This window comes from Abramis brama (assembly GCF_963993115.1).
Source record: "Abramis brama genome assembly, chromosome: 8".
Lineage (NCBI taxonomy): Eukaryota > Metazoa > Chordata > Actinopteri > Cypriniformes > Leuciscidae > Abramis > Abramis brama.
In genome coordinates, this window is record NC_139970.1 from 5759730 (window position 1) to 5777835 (window position 18106).

Below are 18106 nucleotides of genomic sequence, written 5' to 3' on the forward strand. Positions count from 1 at the left end.
TTTGTGAGGAAGTGATCATAGTCTATTGTGGAGCGCCCTCTGGTGGCTCTCGAGGGCACTCCAGCTGGTGATCGTTACATAGCCCCCCCCAAAGAGCGGCTTCCAGACGCTCCAAAACTGTCCAGGTGGGAGGTGCGGATCCAGGATGGAGGGCCAGGTCCGTGGAGCAGAAGAGGACCTGGAGACTGCGGCAGGACGGAAGGCCAGGACGGAGCAGGCTGTGCAGGCAACCAGGGAGGTGGCCAGGGAGGAGACGACCCTTCAGGCGGCCAGGGCGGAGACGACCCTTCAGGCGGCCAGGGAGGAGACGACCCTTCAGGAGGCCAGGGCGGAGACGACCCTGCAGGCGTCCATGGCACAGGAACAGACACCGGCTCAGGAACAGGAACAGACACCGGCTCAGTAACAGGAACAGGAACAGACACCGGCTCAGGAACAGGAACCGACACCGGCTCAGGAACGGGAACAGACACCGGCTCAGTAACAGGAACAGACACCAGCTCAGGAACAGACACCGTGGCAGCGGCTATCTCTGCTGAGGGCTCAGGCGACATGGCAGCGGCCATCTCATCCGGAGACACTGGCTCGGCGGCGGCCATCTTGTCCGAAGACACTGGCTCGGCGGAGACCATCTTGTCCTGAGACACTGGCTCGGCGGCGGCCATCTTGTCCGGAGACACTGGCTCGGCAGCGACCATCTTGTCCGGAAACTCTGGGCTGGACGGGACCAGCATCTTGTGAAACTCTGGGCTGGATGGGACCAGCGGCGAAGAGGGCTTTGGCTCTGGCTCGGCGGGCATGACGCTCACAGACTCCTGCTTGGTGGGCATGACGCTCTCTGTCTCAGACTCAGCGGGCATGCCGCTTTCAGTCTTAGGCGCTGCTGGACTGGCGTGAAGTGCTGGCTCGGCTGGAATGGTGTTCAATGCAGGCTCTAGTTGGGCAGAAGTGACGTAAACCGTCTCTGGGTTGGCAGACGTGACTTGAACAGCCTCTGGATCGGCAGACATGACGTGAACAGCCTCTGGATCGGCAGACGTGACGTGACCAGTCTCTGGATCAGCAGACGTGACGTGAACAGTCTCTGGATCGGCAGACATTACGTGAACAGCCTCTGGATCGGCAGACGTGACGTGACCTGAAGACTAAATTTCATCTTTGAATATAATTGCATTATTTTATATTATGTATCTGTATTATTATTCTTTATTACTATTCTTTATTAGTTTACTATTCTTTATTAGTTGTATTATCTTATGAAGTTTAAAATGCACAAGTTAGACTATAGATTGCATGGACACGTGTTTAAGGAACATATTTTGGACAAGGAGGGTAGCTCTGAGGATTTTGTTTTCTGCTTAAAGGTATGTGTGCAATGCAATGTTCACTTAGCAGAGTTCCAATGATGATGATACTTCAAATGTGTACAGTTGGTATGCTCTTTGCGAGAAGAGGAATGTTTCAACTAATGCAAATGTACCATTTGTGTACCACTAATGTATTAATGTATATACAGAAGGATAGTGGATTGCACCATGTGTAAGAATTAGGTTTACATTCCATTTTTAAACATCAGCTATATGTTTTTGATACCTTAAAAGGAAGACAAAAGTTGCTCAGTTGTGTATTTAAGCTCAATCTTACTGTACTGCAGCAGAGAAACATGGAAACGCATAGACCTGGTATGAATATAACATCTTCTCAGAGTTTCTCTCCTGACATATAAGAATAAAATTCTTCTTGGCAAGATAACTGGTGTCCGGTCCTGTGAATCTAATAATAAGGGGAAAAGACTAAATTCCAAGTCTACAATTGGCGTCACGAACAGGATTGATGTCTTCAGGCCTTTGTTTGATCATTCAAGGTAAGACCTTGTTTTATTCTAAATAATTATAAGTCTGCCTGATGATTAAACATAGACTGAAACTGCTTAAAAGAACTGTGCTATTTAAAGTACCAGTTGTGTTGCCAATGAATATATGTCAGATATAATAATAAAAGAAAAAAATGGAATTCAATTAAGTAATTAAATTTAATTTGGAATTTTTAAGTTCCTCTGAAAAGTAAATCTCTAAAGTATTTGATATGCTGAGATAGAGATAGTCTTCTTTCTAAAAAAAAAAAGGGACTATCTAGTCAAAAAATCGAGAAATTAGCTGTAAGACGGTTAAGCTAGGAAATTTGAGGATACTTGATTAATAGGAGCGGTTAGATGTAGGGAGTTTCCAAAGAAAGGAGTAAAAATAGTCTCTAAAGACATCAACGCTGGAATTAATACAAGTATGAAAAGGCAGCAAGACTTGATTGACAGGAGTAGTTAAGTGTGACGAGCGCCATAGAAAGGGTTAAAAATAAGCTCTAAGGACATTAACACTGGAGTAATACAAGTAAAAGCGCCATTGTAACTAGATAAGATCGCAGGCATTTCTGATTTTGACTGTAAGCTGATCAAATACTTGAGTATAGCCTACTATTCTGAGCAAGCTAAAAGAAAAAGAAAAATTCAAAGAAATCAATCTGAGATAAAACTAAAAAGAAAAAAAGATACTGAAAATATAAGGGTTAACTTTATTTTTAATTATTTTTATTTTTCCCCTGAAGTTCATATAGTGTTTAGAGAAGAGAGAGAGAAGCAGGGGTAGCAGTAGCCCCTTCTGAGAATTCACTCTAAACACACACACACATACAGTTGGAAGAGGGAAAGAGAGTGCAGCCCCTCCCTTCAGAAGTTGCTATACCTCCATACACACTCACTCACACACACATACATACAAAGCCCTGCTGTTCTGAGCGCACAAATAACAAATAATTAACAAATAATTTGCAAGATGGAAGAAAGTGGCTGTAACAGTAGAACAATATCTGCTTGGTACCTGGAAAGGAAGAACAAGAAACAAGCTAAGCTTTTGAAAAAAGGGCTGGATATCAATGCAACTATGGATGCACAGTTACACTGGTTTGAGTCTCAAAAAGACAAGATAAAATCACAAGCATTCCCAATACTGGCAGCTCATTGGATTTTGAAACAAGGTGGAATTTGTTGCGATATAAATGGAGGTCCAGTACCATTTGCTGAAGTAATGAAGCCTCAAATTGAAGCATTTAATAAGTTAAAAAAAATCATGTCTATTAAATGTTCAGATGGAGAAAATTTAACCAGTGATGACTTATTTGATCCAGATTGGACAAATATAATAACTGAAGCTGAAAGAAAATATTCACAATCACCAGTGAAATCTGCAACCACAGTAACGCCTCCTCCTTACAAACCAATTTATCCAGCTTTGCCTGAACAATATACAAGTTCATCTAAACCTCTGACACAGCCTCAAACTTTAGGACCAAATGGAGGTCCAGTTGACAAAATGTATATTGCATCTGCACAGGCAGCTCCAATAATAACAAGATCTAAATCAGCCCAGCAAAACAGGGACATGCTGCGATGTACACCAGCCCGTAATTATGGATCTGACTGGGGTGATGAGACCAGGGATGACGATATGATCACAGTTGACAAGATCGGTCCTGAATTTTCTTCACCTGCTGTTAAAAGGGAAGAATTACAATCTGAAATGATGACAGAAGAGAGACCATTCACACCAGGAGAACGTCAAGCCATTCTCACAGCCTTGCCTCCTCTGAAGCGACAAGATCCAAACACAGAGTTTTGGCGAGAATTAGACTCTCTGGTTGAAGCACATCAAATGACATTAAAAGATATACACACCATTGTGAAAGCTAAAATCCCAAGAGACAGATGGGAACGCTTGCCAGCTTCGATAACAACAGCCCAATGGATAAATTTGTGGGTTGATGACCAAGGACGACCACTGGGTCTTTGGCAGGCATTAGATGTGTTTCGAAAAGAAATCCAAGAAATCTTGGGCAGTGGGAAAGTTCCTTTCACATTAGTGACGTTGATTAAGCAAAAGGATGATGAATCTCCAGATGAATATGCTCTGCGTAAGTGGAATGCTTACGAGAGATGGGCTCTCTGTGCGAAGAAACAACCTGACAGAGATGATGTGCAGTTCACTGACACACTTGTGGATGGACTTAGCTCAAAATACCAACAAGCCTTATCACTTGGAGTCAATCCAGGTGAGACATTTGATCAAATTATGCAATGGGCTGGGCGATTAGAGATGGCTACGAGATCAAACAAGGAAGAAGGAAACAAGCCAAATCGAAAAGGAGTGGCAACAGCTCAATTCAACATGGACATAAAGAAGAGGATGATTTTCTGCACCAACTGTGGAAAGCCTCGCCACACAATAAAAGATTGTTGGGCTAAAGGAGGTGGAGCAGAAGGTCAAGGTCCATCATTTAGACAGGCCAGTGAAAAGAAACATGATGAAACCCCTCAAGGGAAAATGTTTACTGAAGCACAAGTCCGTCAGCTCATTGAGGGAATCGTGCGTCCGCAATAGGAATCAGCGGCCCCCTGTATTAGTAAGAAAAGAGACAATCGCCTTTTCGTTAATGCATTAATAAAGTAAAGCCAACATTGACCCTGTCGTAATTGAGGGACCGATACATGCCCCTCATAAACAATACCCTATCCGACCTGAAGCAAGACAAGCCGTGGAAGAGATAGTGGCAGATTTGGAATCTGAAGGAATCATCAGACAATCTTCATCAACCACTAATAGTCCTGTATGGCCTGTCAAGAAATCGGATAACTCATGGAGATTAACCATTGATTACACAAGACTCAACAGTGTAACACCAAAACCGCATCCTATTGTGGCCAATCCAGCCACCATTCTGAATGATATCCCAGGAAATGCAAGAATATTTACAGTACTAGATGTACTGTCGGCATTCTGGTCTATACCTATTGACGAGAGATCTCAAGAGAAATTGGCCTTCACAGTGGGGGCAAAACAGTTTGTCTGGAACCGACTACCACAAGGGCTAAATATATCTCCTGTAGTCTTCCATAGAACTTTGGATCAGTTCTTAACGGAGCGAAAAGCTGAAATTGAGAGTTCAGGAAGTGTTTGCATCCAATATGTTGATGACCTGTTGATTGCAAGCCCAGACGAAAAGAGTCATATATTTGCTCTGAATGTTGTCTTACAAGCCCTTAAGAAAGGAGGATTCAAAGTCAACCCCGACAAAGCACAGCTGGCTAAAACCAAGGTAATCTACTTGGGCCAAGAAATATCTGTCGAGGGAAGGAGAATGACAACAGAGCGTGTAGAGGCATTACGACAACTTCCAAAACCTTTAACAGTTACAGGAATACGGAAGGTGATGGGACTGTTCAACTACTGTCGCCAGTATATACCTGATTTTGCCAGCATCACTAGCCCTCTCATTGACTTGTACAAGGGAGGAAAGCCTGGAGTGGAAAAGATAAACTGGACGCCGGAAGCTGAGGAAGCATTTACTTCTATGAAAGAGAAACTGACATCAGCCCCAGCCTTGGGACTTCCTGATGGACGGTTGCAGTTTCATTTGTGGACCAGGGTGGGAGATGAGACGTATTCAGCAGTTCTGTGTCAAAAACCAGGTGATAGATACAGACCAGTTGGATATTTTTCCACAAAGATTCCTGTCACAATGATTGGTCAACCACGATGTATACAAGCTCTTGATGGTGCTACGTGGGCAGTGGACGCTGTTGAAAATCTGATAGGAGCACAAACTATCATACTGCACACTCCACACAGTATAGTGACACTGTTGAACAACACAAACATCAAAACCATAACTGACGCAAGAAGAGCAAAATGGGAAGCAACTTTGTTGAACAAGGATCTGAGAGTGGAAATCATCAGAGACACTTCTCTCAACCCTGCAACAATGATGTTGGAACCACATGAGGGAATACCACATGAGTGTGAAAAACAAGTAGAAGAAGATAGTTTTGGTCCAGTAAATCCAATCCCTCTTGAAAATCCAGACAAAGAGTTATGGGTCGATGGGTCCAGTTATTATGTTGATGGAAAACGACATACTGGATGGGCTGTAGTGGAAGCTGATGGAACTGTTGTGAAGAAAGGAGCTCTTTCGGGGCAATTTTCAGCACAAGTAGCTGAGCTCATAGCACTTACGGAAGCTCTTGAACTATCGGAAGGAGATCGAGTTAACATCTACACAGATAGTCGTTATGCTTTTGGGGTGGTCCATGACTATTTGGCTCTGTGGAAAAGACGTGGACTTATCACTAGCAGTGGGAGCGAAATACAACATGCTTCCATAATTCGTCGTTTGATTGCAGCATGTCACTTACCCAGAGAAGCAGCCGTGATCAAAGTAAAATCACATCAATCTGACAAGTCCAAAGAAAGTCAAGGGAACACGGCAGCAGATGCAGCAGCTAGAGAAGCAGCTCTACTTCCTCTTACTCCTGTTACCTTGGTAAAGGAAAACAGCAAAGATAATCCTGAGTTCCATCTTCTGTCATATCAAATGGAGACAGATGAAGAGAAAGAACAATGGATAAAAGCGGGAGCAAAAGAAGATGATCAGGGTATTTGGAGAATTCCAACAGGACAAGTGGTGATGCCTATTGGAACAAGAAGAGAACTAATGCAGCTGTATCATGGAAAAGTGCATGCTGGAGCAAAAGCAATGAAAACTCAAATCAGCGAGACGTGGTGGTGGCCACGAATGATGAGAGACATTGATGATTACTGTAGGAGATGCTTAATTTGCATGAAAGCAAATGTGGGAAAATCTGTAAAGGTGCGAATGTCACATGCACCCAGACCAACAGGTCCATGGACACACCTCCAAATCGATTTCACAGGACCTTTATCACCCAGTGGAGGGTATCAATACATTCTAGTACTCATGGACAGATTTACTAGGTGGGTGGAAGCATTCCCTACGAGAACTTGCACTGCCGAAGCGGCAGCACGAGTAATGGTGGAAGAAGTTTTTCCTCGCTGGGGTCTTCCATATGAAATTGATTCTGACAACGGAACTCACTTCACTGGAAAACTGATGAAGGAAGCAATGAAATTGATGGGGATCAAACAGAAATTTCACATTCCCTATCGACCTCAAAGCTCGGGATTGGTAGAGAGAATGAACAGATCGTTAAAAACCGCTCTTACCAAAGCCATTCTGCAAACTGGCCAAGGTTGGCATAAGTTATTACCTGCTATTCTGTGGAACTTGAGAGCAACACCAAACAGAGTAACAGGACTAACTCCTTTTGAACTGATGACTGGAAGAGCAATGGTCCTACCTCCTGATGCTCCGCCTCCTGCCGGAACAGGAGGAGATTCTACTTTGTTCCAAGAGAAGTTACGACGCTATCTCACAATGCTGGACAAAGCTACTAAAGACAATAATAAGAAAGTGAGAGAAGCTCAACAGCAATGGGATGAAAAACATACCACTACTGACATTCCACACATTCCCGAGTTAGGCAGTTTTGTTATGGTCAAACGCATTGCTAGGAAAGGTTTAGAGCCTAGATGGGAGGGACCATATGAGATACTCTTAACAACTGATACAAGTGTCTGCCTTAAAGGGAAGGGTGTAGGAACTGATAGATGGTATCATTGGTCACAAGTTAAACCTTGCTTAGTGAATGAACAAAATGATAATGACGGCTTATGGCCTGATATTGAGCACTGTTCATCCATTAGCTTTAAAGATTGGGAACAAAGAAGTGATGTTTAATTATTTCTCTGCTTCCATTTCAGGAATCAATTCCATTGACATTGATTAGAGATGGTTGCAAGTTATTCTCGATACCCAACGACAATGGTATGCTTATTCTTAATTTTACTTGGCATTTACCAAGAAAGCCAAGCTTTATGGACTCCCCGAGTTCAGGAGATCACTCGGAATGCAACTCTGAAAACTGGCCAACATTTTACTCTACCCTTTATTTCCAGATGGGGATTATGGGATTGGGTGCCACGTAATGATAAAGACCTTGCTAAATATCGTGAGGGTATCTTTGGCGGATGTAACTTTCACCATCAGTGTTACAAAAGCAGAGTAATTTGGCCTGTGAAAGACGGGGGGTATACTGGTAGTGCTCAAAGAAGAGAAATTTGTTCAAAAGAACAATGTGAAGTTATAGGGTTAGACCTTATAACATCTACTAATGTGGAAATCAATTTCATTTTGAATCGTACTCACATGCTTACAATATGGGACTCATTGGCCCAAGGTTGTATTTATCCCATAGTGTTGCCATGTGAAGGGTTTCTGAGGGATGCTTCCTCGGGGACAACAAGATTCAAGGGAAATTATATGCGAGTATGGCATTCAGAAGATGAGAATGAATATTGTGAGACTGAACTAGAAACTGGGGAAATTGGAAGGTGTTTTTATCTTTCTGCGGAAAGGACAAATAAAGCTAAAACATGCCCAAATACAACTATTGCACCAGCTCATGGTATTTTGTTGGCAAAAGAAACCAGAACCTTGATAAATGAAGCCCACATGGTGCGACAACGCATTAATTATAACTTGAAATCCCTTCTTAATGTATTTGATCAGTCTTATTGTGGAAATTTTACACAAATAAGGAGTTGGTTGGAAAAAGAAGTTAAATATTATACTTCTAAGGATCCTCTGAGTAGTAAAAGTCGTAAATCTCGAAGTATATGGGGAGACATAGCGGGGGTATTTGGTTCTGTCAATTCAATTAGTAATACTGCTCAAATTAATCAACTAAGCGAGTACACTCAGTGGGTGGGAACAATGAGTGGGAAAGGACTCACTAAGGCCCTTCAAGGTACTCTACATATTATAGCAGCGGGTCAGCATCTTAATAATGCTGCAAAGGAATTGGCAGATGCATTAACAGAATCGTCTGATTTTGAGACACATCGTGCGGCGTGTTTATTTTTAGCCCAGAATTTAAAGGATCAAATGGTAGAGGATATTCAAGTCATTCGAATGGGTCAAGTTCCTGAGCGAATAGTGGAATCTTTGTTATTGGTTTTTGGTAATCAACTTAATTTGACTTCTGCTAAACATGTCCCATTAGTTAAAATCACCATTAATGAAAATTCGTTGTCAGGTTCTGGAACATTACCTTTGACTATGATATGGCCTCAGTATGGGAAGCGCAATATTATGACAGTTAGGCGATTCCAATCAATGGGTGTTAGACAAGGAAATTCAGTAATTAGATTAGGAAGGAATGGATATTGGGCTGAAGGTGAACCACCAATGATTTCTACCATAGACTGTTGTGTTGAGGAACATGAGTGGGTAATTTGCTCATGCTCTACAATGTTTAGTCTATCTCTTAATGGTTCTGCAGTTTGGGAAGTAGTTCCTTTAGATCAAGCCACAGGTGCATGGCAGGTGTCAGAAGCACAGTGGTGCATATTACATGATGGAATAAGTGAAAATATGATATACGGAGGGAAGTTGTGTCCAATTTCTCCTGATCCATTTTGCCTTGAGATTCTCTATCCTTTTCACTTGGGTGAAATTCATGTTCCACATGTGCAATTGTTGCAGTTAGAGCCACAATGGTGGAATAATGATTTAGTAGAAGAAAGGAATTATGAACTCTTTGAGATGGTTAGAAGAGTTAAAAAGAGTGTTAAAGCAGCTCAAGAGGAGGGAATTCAAGCAATGGGTCATGTTATCGTAGCAAACGGGATAGCTAAATTGATGTCTGAGAGAAAATTGATGCAAATTCCAGGAACTCTTTCATGGTCGGAATGGATAGTTTTGACTATGGTAGGAGTTTTGGTGATTCTGTTAGTAATACAACTCATCATATGTGTTACTAGAAGGACGAGAACCAAACCTGTTAAATTGGTTATTACTAATCAAATGGATAGAACCAAGAATGGGACATACGGAGTGAAATAGGAGATTTTACACATTCTACACTACTTACAAAACACAACCTCACAAACAATGAACACTCGCTTACTGATTTTCAACCCCAAGGGATAGGATCCTTTAACATCAACGTTTATTTTGGTTGTTGTTTTGGTCGGGAACTTGAGGAGTTAAGTACTTAACGAGTCAAGGCACCGGCAGAAGAATTATTAGTTTTTATTTTCTTAGATGATTGGGGTTCATTTTAAACGCTTGCACATAGACGTTAAATGACACATAGTATGCGGGGACATAACATGGGTTGGAGTTCTTTGTTATTTGTTTTGTTTTGTTTTCTGTTTCTATTCTTCTGTCCTTTATGTCTATTTCTTGGTCTGCTATTTTTCCTCCTCACTATCACTTCAATAGGGTCGCAACCTGGGAATGATGGTGTGGAACTAACGGCCGTAGTTCCAGTGGAGGGAGATGAAGACTAAATTTCATCTTTGAATATAATTGCATTATTTTATATTATGTATCTGTATTATTATTCTTTATTACTATTCTTTATTAGTTTACTATTCTTTATTAGTTGTATTATCTTATGAAGTTTAAAATGCACAAGTTAGACTATAGATTGCATGGACACGTGTTTAAGGAACATATTTTGGACAAGGAGGGTAGCTCTGAGGATTTTGTTTTCTGCTTAAAGGTATGTGTGCAATGCAATGTTCACTTAGCAGAGTTCCAATGATGATGATACTTCAAATGTGTACAGTTGGTATGCTCTTTGCGAGAAGAGGAATGTTTCAACTAATGCAAATGTACCATTTGTGTACCACTAATGTATTAATGTATATACAGAAGGATAGTGGATTGCACCATGTGTAAGAATTAGGTTTACATTCCATTTTTAAACATCAGCTATATGTTTTTGATACCTTAAAAGGAAGACAAAAGTTGCTCAGTTGTGTATTTAAGCTCAATCTTACTGTACTGCAGCAGAGAAACATGGAAACGCATAGACCTGGTATGAATATAACATCTTCTCAGAGTTTCTCTCCTGACATATAAGAATAAAATTCTTCTTGGCAAGATAACTGGTGTCCGGTCCTGTGAATCTAATAATAAGGGGAAAAGACTAAATTCCAAGTCTACATGACCAGTCTCTGGATCAGCAGACGTGACGTGAACAGTCTCTGGATCGGCAGTCTCGGCTGCACAAAATTCTGGCATGGCGGCCTGGGGAGTTAGTAGCATTAGTAGCGTTGAAACCAGTGAAACTCTCTGGACCTCGGCTGCTCAGACAGATGTCAGTGGCAGATCGGCCAGCTTGGACACCAGTCCTCTCCACCCTCGGACGCGTCCAATCGACGCAATTGTGCTGGCTGATGGTGCAGTCTGCGGTGGAACACGCTCTGCGGCCGACGGAGCTTCGGCTGTATAGCTCCCTCTCAAAAATAGTTTTAAGGATGAACTCTCCTCCACCTCGCCCACAGTGAAGGGAGATCCACACAACCGCAAAGCCAAATTTATATATTGGGCCAGGGTCCAGGTAGGGTGATGGAGTGGTGTAAGGGAGCTGAACGGCTCGGATAATCCACCACGGAAAAATATCATTAGGCAATCTTTATCGAAAGATGTCAAATGTGCCAGTTCAATAAAATCCATGATGTATTCCTCGATGGGCCTCTCTCCCTGACGGAGACACATGATCTGTGCTGCTGGGTTCATCTTTGGCCGGTCGTCGCTGCTGGATCACTGTTGGCGAAGTCTTCTGTTATGAACTGCTCCAAGACTCGAAGGTGAAGATCCAAATGCAGCTTTGCAACAGCAAACAGATCAATGGAGGAAACAAAGAGAACATCCGAATAACAGGCAGAGGTCAGGGTAGGCAGCAATTATCAGAGTCCAATAAACAATAAGGATGGCTGATGCGAAACAGTCGTTCCGAAGCTTTGCGAGATCCCGAAGCGCAGATGTTTCGAAACACTGATCCGAAGCGTGATTCAAAACACCCATGTCACGTGACTATGGCCAAACGAAGCCTCGAAGTGTTTCACCAGGTGTGGTCTGCCGAATCAGCATTTGATTGACACGGTCGGGAACAGACCACACAATCGCACATCTGTATAAAAGTGAAATCAACGCATATTGACCTCGTGGGTTTTTGTGAGAGGAGTTTGATTTTGAGATAGATTTTGATGATATAGTGACGATTTGATTAGTTATAGGCTATTTAGGCTTACATTTAAATTTACACAACACATTGACTGATAGGCTAGAGACAGAAAGAGTATACATAGTGACACATTAATAGATACATAGATATAAATATATATAGACAGCTAGATTAATAGATAGATACATATATAGATAGATTATAGATACATAATACATAGATTAGGGCTGCACGATTAATCGTATTTTAATCGCGATAACGATATCTGCCTCTCTCGATTAATTTTAAAAATCGTCGCGATATTTGCCCGCTCGTTTTTTATCCTGAAAACGCTTTTTTATTAGACATTTGCATTATCTTGCATTGTAAACAAGTCCCCACTAGCACTGATGTTTGTGGTTGCCAGATCTGAATAGCTTAAATCTCCCGAATTATCCAAACAGAGCTTTTCTCTTACATTTTATGCCCTCCGTGTTTTACTTAGTCGGTGCAATCTGGCAACCCTGCGCGCGCGCTCTACACTGCGGGAAAAGCACTGATCTCCACAGCGATATTCTGTTTGCTTGAAATTGTTATACAGCCAGTCTGTTTCTTCACAAGCCACTTGTGCTGTTTGTGTGACTAAATCTGTTTCTAAATGAGTTTCACTGTTCTATTTTTTGAAGTTTAAGTTTTTACCAGTTTTCAAGATGTGTCGTGAATCAGTTGAAAACGTCTCGGTTACGTATGTAACCCTCGTTCCCTGAGTACAGGGAACGGAGACGTGTCGTCGGGGGAGTTCCCTGACGAATTGGGATCACGCTAGGGAGACCAATTGCCTACGAGTGAATTAAAACGAGCCAATGAAATTGGCATGCAGGATTTGCATTCCGCAGCCCGCCTACCAACGCGGGTATAAAGGCGGAAGCAACGCACACACAATTGCTTTTCGCTGAGGAGCCGAACAGTGTCCAGTCCTCTGCGAAGGTACAGCAACATGGCGATGGGACGACACGTCTCCGTTCCCTGTACTCAGGGAACGAGGGTTACATACGTAACCGAGACGTTCCCTTTCGTCCTGGGAACTCCAACGTGTCGTCGGGGGAGTTCCCTGACGAATTGGGATCCCAAGTAAAACGCCATGGTGCTGGCCCCTTCCAGCGCCCAGCTAAGCTACCCTGCAGCAGTTTCTTGAATTAGTTGCGGGAGCTAGCTAGGGAATCACACTGCTGTTCCGCAAGACCCGCACAGTGGATTTGGATAACACTGGGAAAGCGTGCCCTGACCCCCCGGGGGGGGGGGGGGGGGAAACGCTGCGGAAGCCCAGCCTGCCTAGAGAAGGCCAGGAATACACATGTGTACTAACCCATTTGGGGTAGTGAAACACATGGCAGTCCCTGAGGTAGTCCCAATCCGAGGGAAGTGGGAGCGTACTCAACAGGGACGACAGAATGAGTCTGTCAAGGGGAAGACACGGCTGAACTGCACGTGGCATAATGGGTCACCGTAGAGACCACTGGAAGACACCCAGTCTACTAGCAACTCCAACTAGAGGTAGCAGACCTGGCGCCAGACGGTCCGCCACGCCTGGCACCGGAGGGGTGATGGAGGAACTCACGAGGCTCACCGAAGTAGGGCGCCAACGGAGCAAAAGTCGCACGTATCCGGCCGAGGCACGGAATGGCGTAGCAAGCCGACACAACCTATTCCCTCGCAGCACTGGCCGTAGCGAGTACTCGGGAGGAAACAGGTTCAACACGTAGGCTATAGAACCTAGCGAACGTGTTCGGTGTCGCCCAGCCCGCAGCTCTACAGATGTCTGTCAGCGAGGCGCCTTGAGCCAAAGCCCAGGAAGCGGCAACACCTCTAGTAGAGTGAGCTCGCAACCTGGGAGGACAAGGCTCACCCAGAGACTCATATGCTCGGGTGATAGCATCCACTAACCAGTGAGCTAACCTCTGCTTGGAGACAGCCTTCCCCCACTGCTGGCCTCCGTAACAGACAAAGAGCTGATCTGAGGTTCTGAAGCTTTGCGTTCTGTCAATATAAACCCGCAGGGCGCGGACGGGACAGAGAAAAGCTAGGGCTGGGTCTGCCTCCTCCTGGGGCAGCGCTTGCAGGTTCACTACCTGGTCCACGAAGGGAGTGGTAGGAACCTTGGGCACATATCCGAACCGGGGTCTCAATACAACATGAGAAAGGCCCGGCCCGAACTCCAGGCACGATTCGTCGACCGAAAATGCTTACAGATTCCCGACCCTCTTGAAAGAGGCGAATGCTAACAGGAGCGCTGTCTTAATTGACAGGATATTAACCCTCTGGAGTCTGAGGTGTTTTTGGGGCCCTTGAGATGTTTTGACATGACCTGACATTTGTGCTTATTTCAGCTACTTACAACATACTATTGGCCAACATGTAATTTTGTTGTATTCAGCACAAACTCTGCTACAATAATATGTGAGCAAAATGGATGTACATGTTTGCATTTTATAGAAAAAAAATATTATGCGTGGTTAGTATGTTTTGGGAAAAACATTGTCACTGCAATAAGGCCATTTAACACATACTGAATAGTTTTCCATAAGACTTTGGAATTACTATTCTTGTAGGCTAGAATTTTTTCTACAAAATGAGGTGAAAATCATTCTGACCACTCTTTCACAAACAACAATATAACGATTTTAATTTTGCATGTCAGTTTTTGTGTCAGCACTGCTGTATGCGTGGGCCATGAATATTAATGTGATTCACACCAGGGGTGTGACTAAAGACACTCCCCCCATGGCTAATGGGCCATCAAGGTGCTGTGAGGCAGCCTGAACAAAGAATGATGACCTAAGAATGATTCACTGATGAATAAAAAGTTAAAAAGAACAGCATTTATTCAAAATAGAAATCTTTTCTAACAATGGAAAGACTTAAAGTTATTACTATCACTTACATCCTTTCCAAAAAAGAAAGTAAAAAAAGACCAAACTTTTGTTTTTTTATAAAAAAATATTTTTATTCAAAGAATCCTGAAAAAACTATTACAGGTTATAAAAAATATATATTAAGCAGCACAACGGTTTCCAACACTGATTTAAAACTCATTGCCGTTTTCTGTGACACACCACAGAGCTCTGTTATAAGTTGCTCCATAAACTCTTTATGTGACAAGTTACCATGTAGCTCTTTGTGCACAATGAAAGAGTTGGTGGAAGCAATGTCCAAGAAGTGTAGAAAAATCTTACTGTACCACTTCATGGTTATGTGCTGTGTTGTGTAGTACTGTATCAGCTGATCAGACAGGTCAACACCCCCCATGAGTTTGTTGTATGCAGTCACAGGTGCAGGACATGGAAATGTCTTTGTCCTCCATGTATCTTGTGTTTTCACCCTCATCTGCGCAGTGTCTCCTGTATAAGCAGAATGGATGGTTTTTGTCACTTCACACAAGAATAGGTAGGCTACTTTTATATTATGACGATGTAAACACAATTAGGCTACATTTCATCTGTAAAATATTACGTCTATGCACTTACTCTGTATGATTTCTCGATCGCACTGAGAACTGAAGGTTCACATTCCTAAAAAACAACATCAAAATAAAACTTTTAGCATACATTATACAAAGTAAACTGCTGAGCAAGTGATGGTTATGGACAAACAATGTATAGTTGATGGGCCATAGAACGGAGAAATATCTATTTATGGGCCATAGACCGCGTCACCGCGAGTATCTGTTGATGGGTATCCGCACGCATTTAGTGACACACGCAATGAACGGATCGTTCGCGAACGACACACATCACTACATTTCAAACATTTACACCTGTATTCACAAACATCTGTGCATAAGACAGTATTGAAGCGTGTCTTAGGCTAACCACAATCGAGCATTTATATAAAAATATAATGTAGACAGTAGGCTATATCACATATTTTACCGGAGGCTGAAACATATTTGCACTAAATCACATTAGTAGATATTCGCAAACAAGCTACATTACGCATAAAGAAGTATTTTAGCATTATTTCAGTGTCATAAGCTAATCAAAACTGAGTGAAATATATATGAAGTATATAAATTTAGCACTGAAAGGTTGCCTACCAGTCTAGTTCACATTCAGAATGAGTTTCACATTGAGAGAGACGGCAGAACGCGCATCATGTTTATTTTTCTTTATTTGGCGAAAAGCACAACACTTTGTTTTTATTATGAGTATGCACAAAAAAAATACACACTTAACAGGATCGATTGATGTACAACACAAGCATATAAGATAAAAATTAATATTAGAATTTTGATTTTGTTTGCACTGATAAGGAAAAAAAACGAGCCTATCGCGCCGGCGCGACAGCCGACCTCAGGGGGTTAAGCTCTACTGTCAGCAAAGGCTCAAAGGGAGGACCTTGAAGAGCTCTAAGAACCAGAGCTAGGTCCCAAGAGGGTACAGAGTGCAACACACGAGGTGGATTTAACCTCCTAGCACCCTTAAGGAATCTGATGACCAGGTCGTGCTTCCCCAAGGACTTACCTTCTACTGCATCGTGATGTGCTGCTATTGCAGCGACATACACTTTGAAGGTGGAGGGAGACAGCCTTCGCTCCAACCCATCTTGCAGGAAAGAAAGCACGGCTCTGATCGGGCAAGTTCGGGGGTCCTCCTGACGGGAGGAACACCAATCAACGAACAGGTTCCACTTCAACGCATAGAGGCGCCTTGTAGAGGGGGCTCTAGCGGAAGTGATGGTATCTACCACTGCCTGTGGCAGGCCATCTAGAACCTCCGCGTCCCGTCCAGGGACCAGACATGGAGTTTCCAGAGGTCTGGACGCGGGTGCCATAGAGTGCCCCGTCTCTGAGAAGAAGGTCTTTCCTCAGAGGAATCGGCCAAGGAGGGGCTGTTGCGAGGAGCATGAGTTCCGTGAACCAAGTCCTGGTGGGCCAATACGGCGCCACTAACAGGAACTGCTCCTCGTCCTCCCTGACCTTGCACAGAGTCTGTGCAAGAAGGCTCACTGGGGGAAACGCATACTTGCGCAGGTCCCGGGGCCAGCTGTGGGCCAGGGCGTCCGTGCCGAGGGTCCCCTCGGTCAGGGAGTAAAACCACTGGCAATGGGTCGTGTCCGGAGAGGCAATGGGTCGTGTCCGGAGAAGCAAACAGGTCTACCTGTGCGACTCCGAAGACACTCCAAATCAGCTGGACCAACTGGGGATGGAGTCGCCATTCTCCTGGCAGGGGAGGCAACCGTGAGAGCTTGTCTGCCACACGGTTGAGCTCCCCCTGAAAGATGAATGGCATGAAGCGACCTCAGATGCTTCTGACTCCATAAGAGGAGGTGGGAGGCGAGTCGCGACATACGACGGGAGCGTAGACCACCTAGATGGTTGATGTACGCAACGGTCGCAGTGCTGTCCGTTCGGACCAGTACTGCTTGTGTCTGAGAAAGCCCTTGGGGCGACACAAAGCTAGACGTACTGCTTGCAACTCTAGGCAGTTGATGTGCCAATGCAGCTGGGGCCCCGTCCACAGACCCAAGACTGCATGCCCGTTGTACGTGGCCCCCCAACCCATGGCAGAGGCATCCGTGAACACCACAGCATGCCTGGAAACCTGGACTAGGGGCACTCCGGCCCGTAGAAACACAGGGTCCGACCATGGGAAGAAGGTTCGGCGGCAGTGCGGGGTAACTTTGACCCGGAGCATACCGTTCTGCCACGCCCACCTCGGGACTCGATCGTGAAGCCAGCGCTGTAGCGGTCTCATATGTAACAAGCCGAGCGGCGTTACTGCGGCTGCGGCTGCCATATGCCCCAGGAGCCTCTGAAATTGTTTCAGTGGAACCGCTGTCCTGCCTCGAAAGGACTTGAGGAAGGTGAGCACTGACTGGACGCGCTCCTCTGTGAGGCGCGCAGTCTAGGCGACCGAGTCCAGTTCCATACTGAGATAAGAGATCCTCTGCACGGGGCAGAGTTTGCTCTTGTCCCAGTTGACCTGAAGCCCCAACCGACTGAGGTGCCGGAGCACCATGTCCCTGTGATCGCACAACACATCTCACGAGTGAGCTAGAATGAGCCAGTCGTCGAGATGGTTGAGAATGCGAACGCCTTGTTCTCTCATGGGAACAATGGCCGCCTCCGCGACTTACGTGAAGACACGAGGCGACAGGGCCAGCCCGAAGGGTTGGACTTTGTAC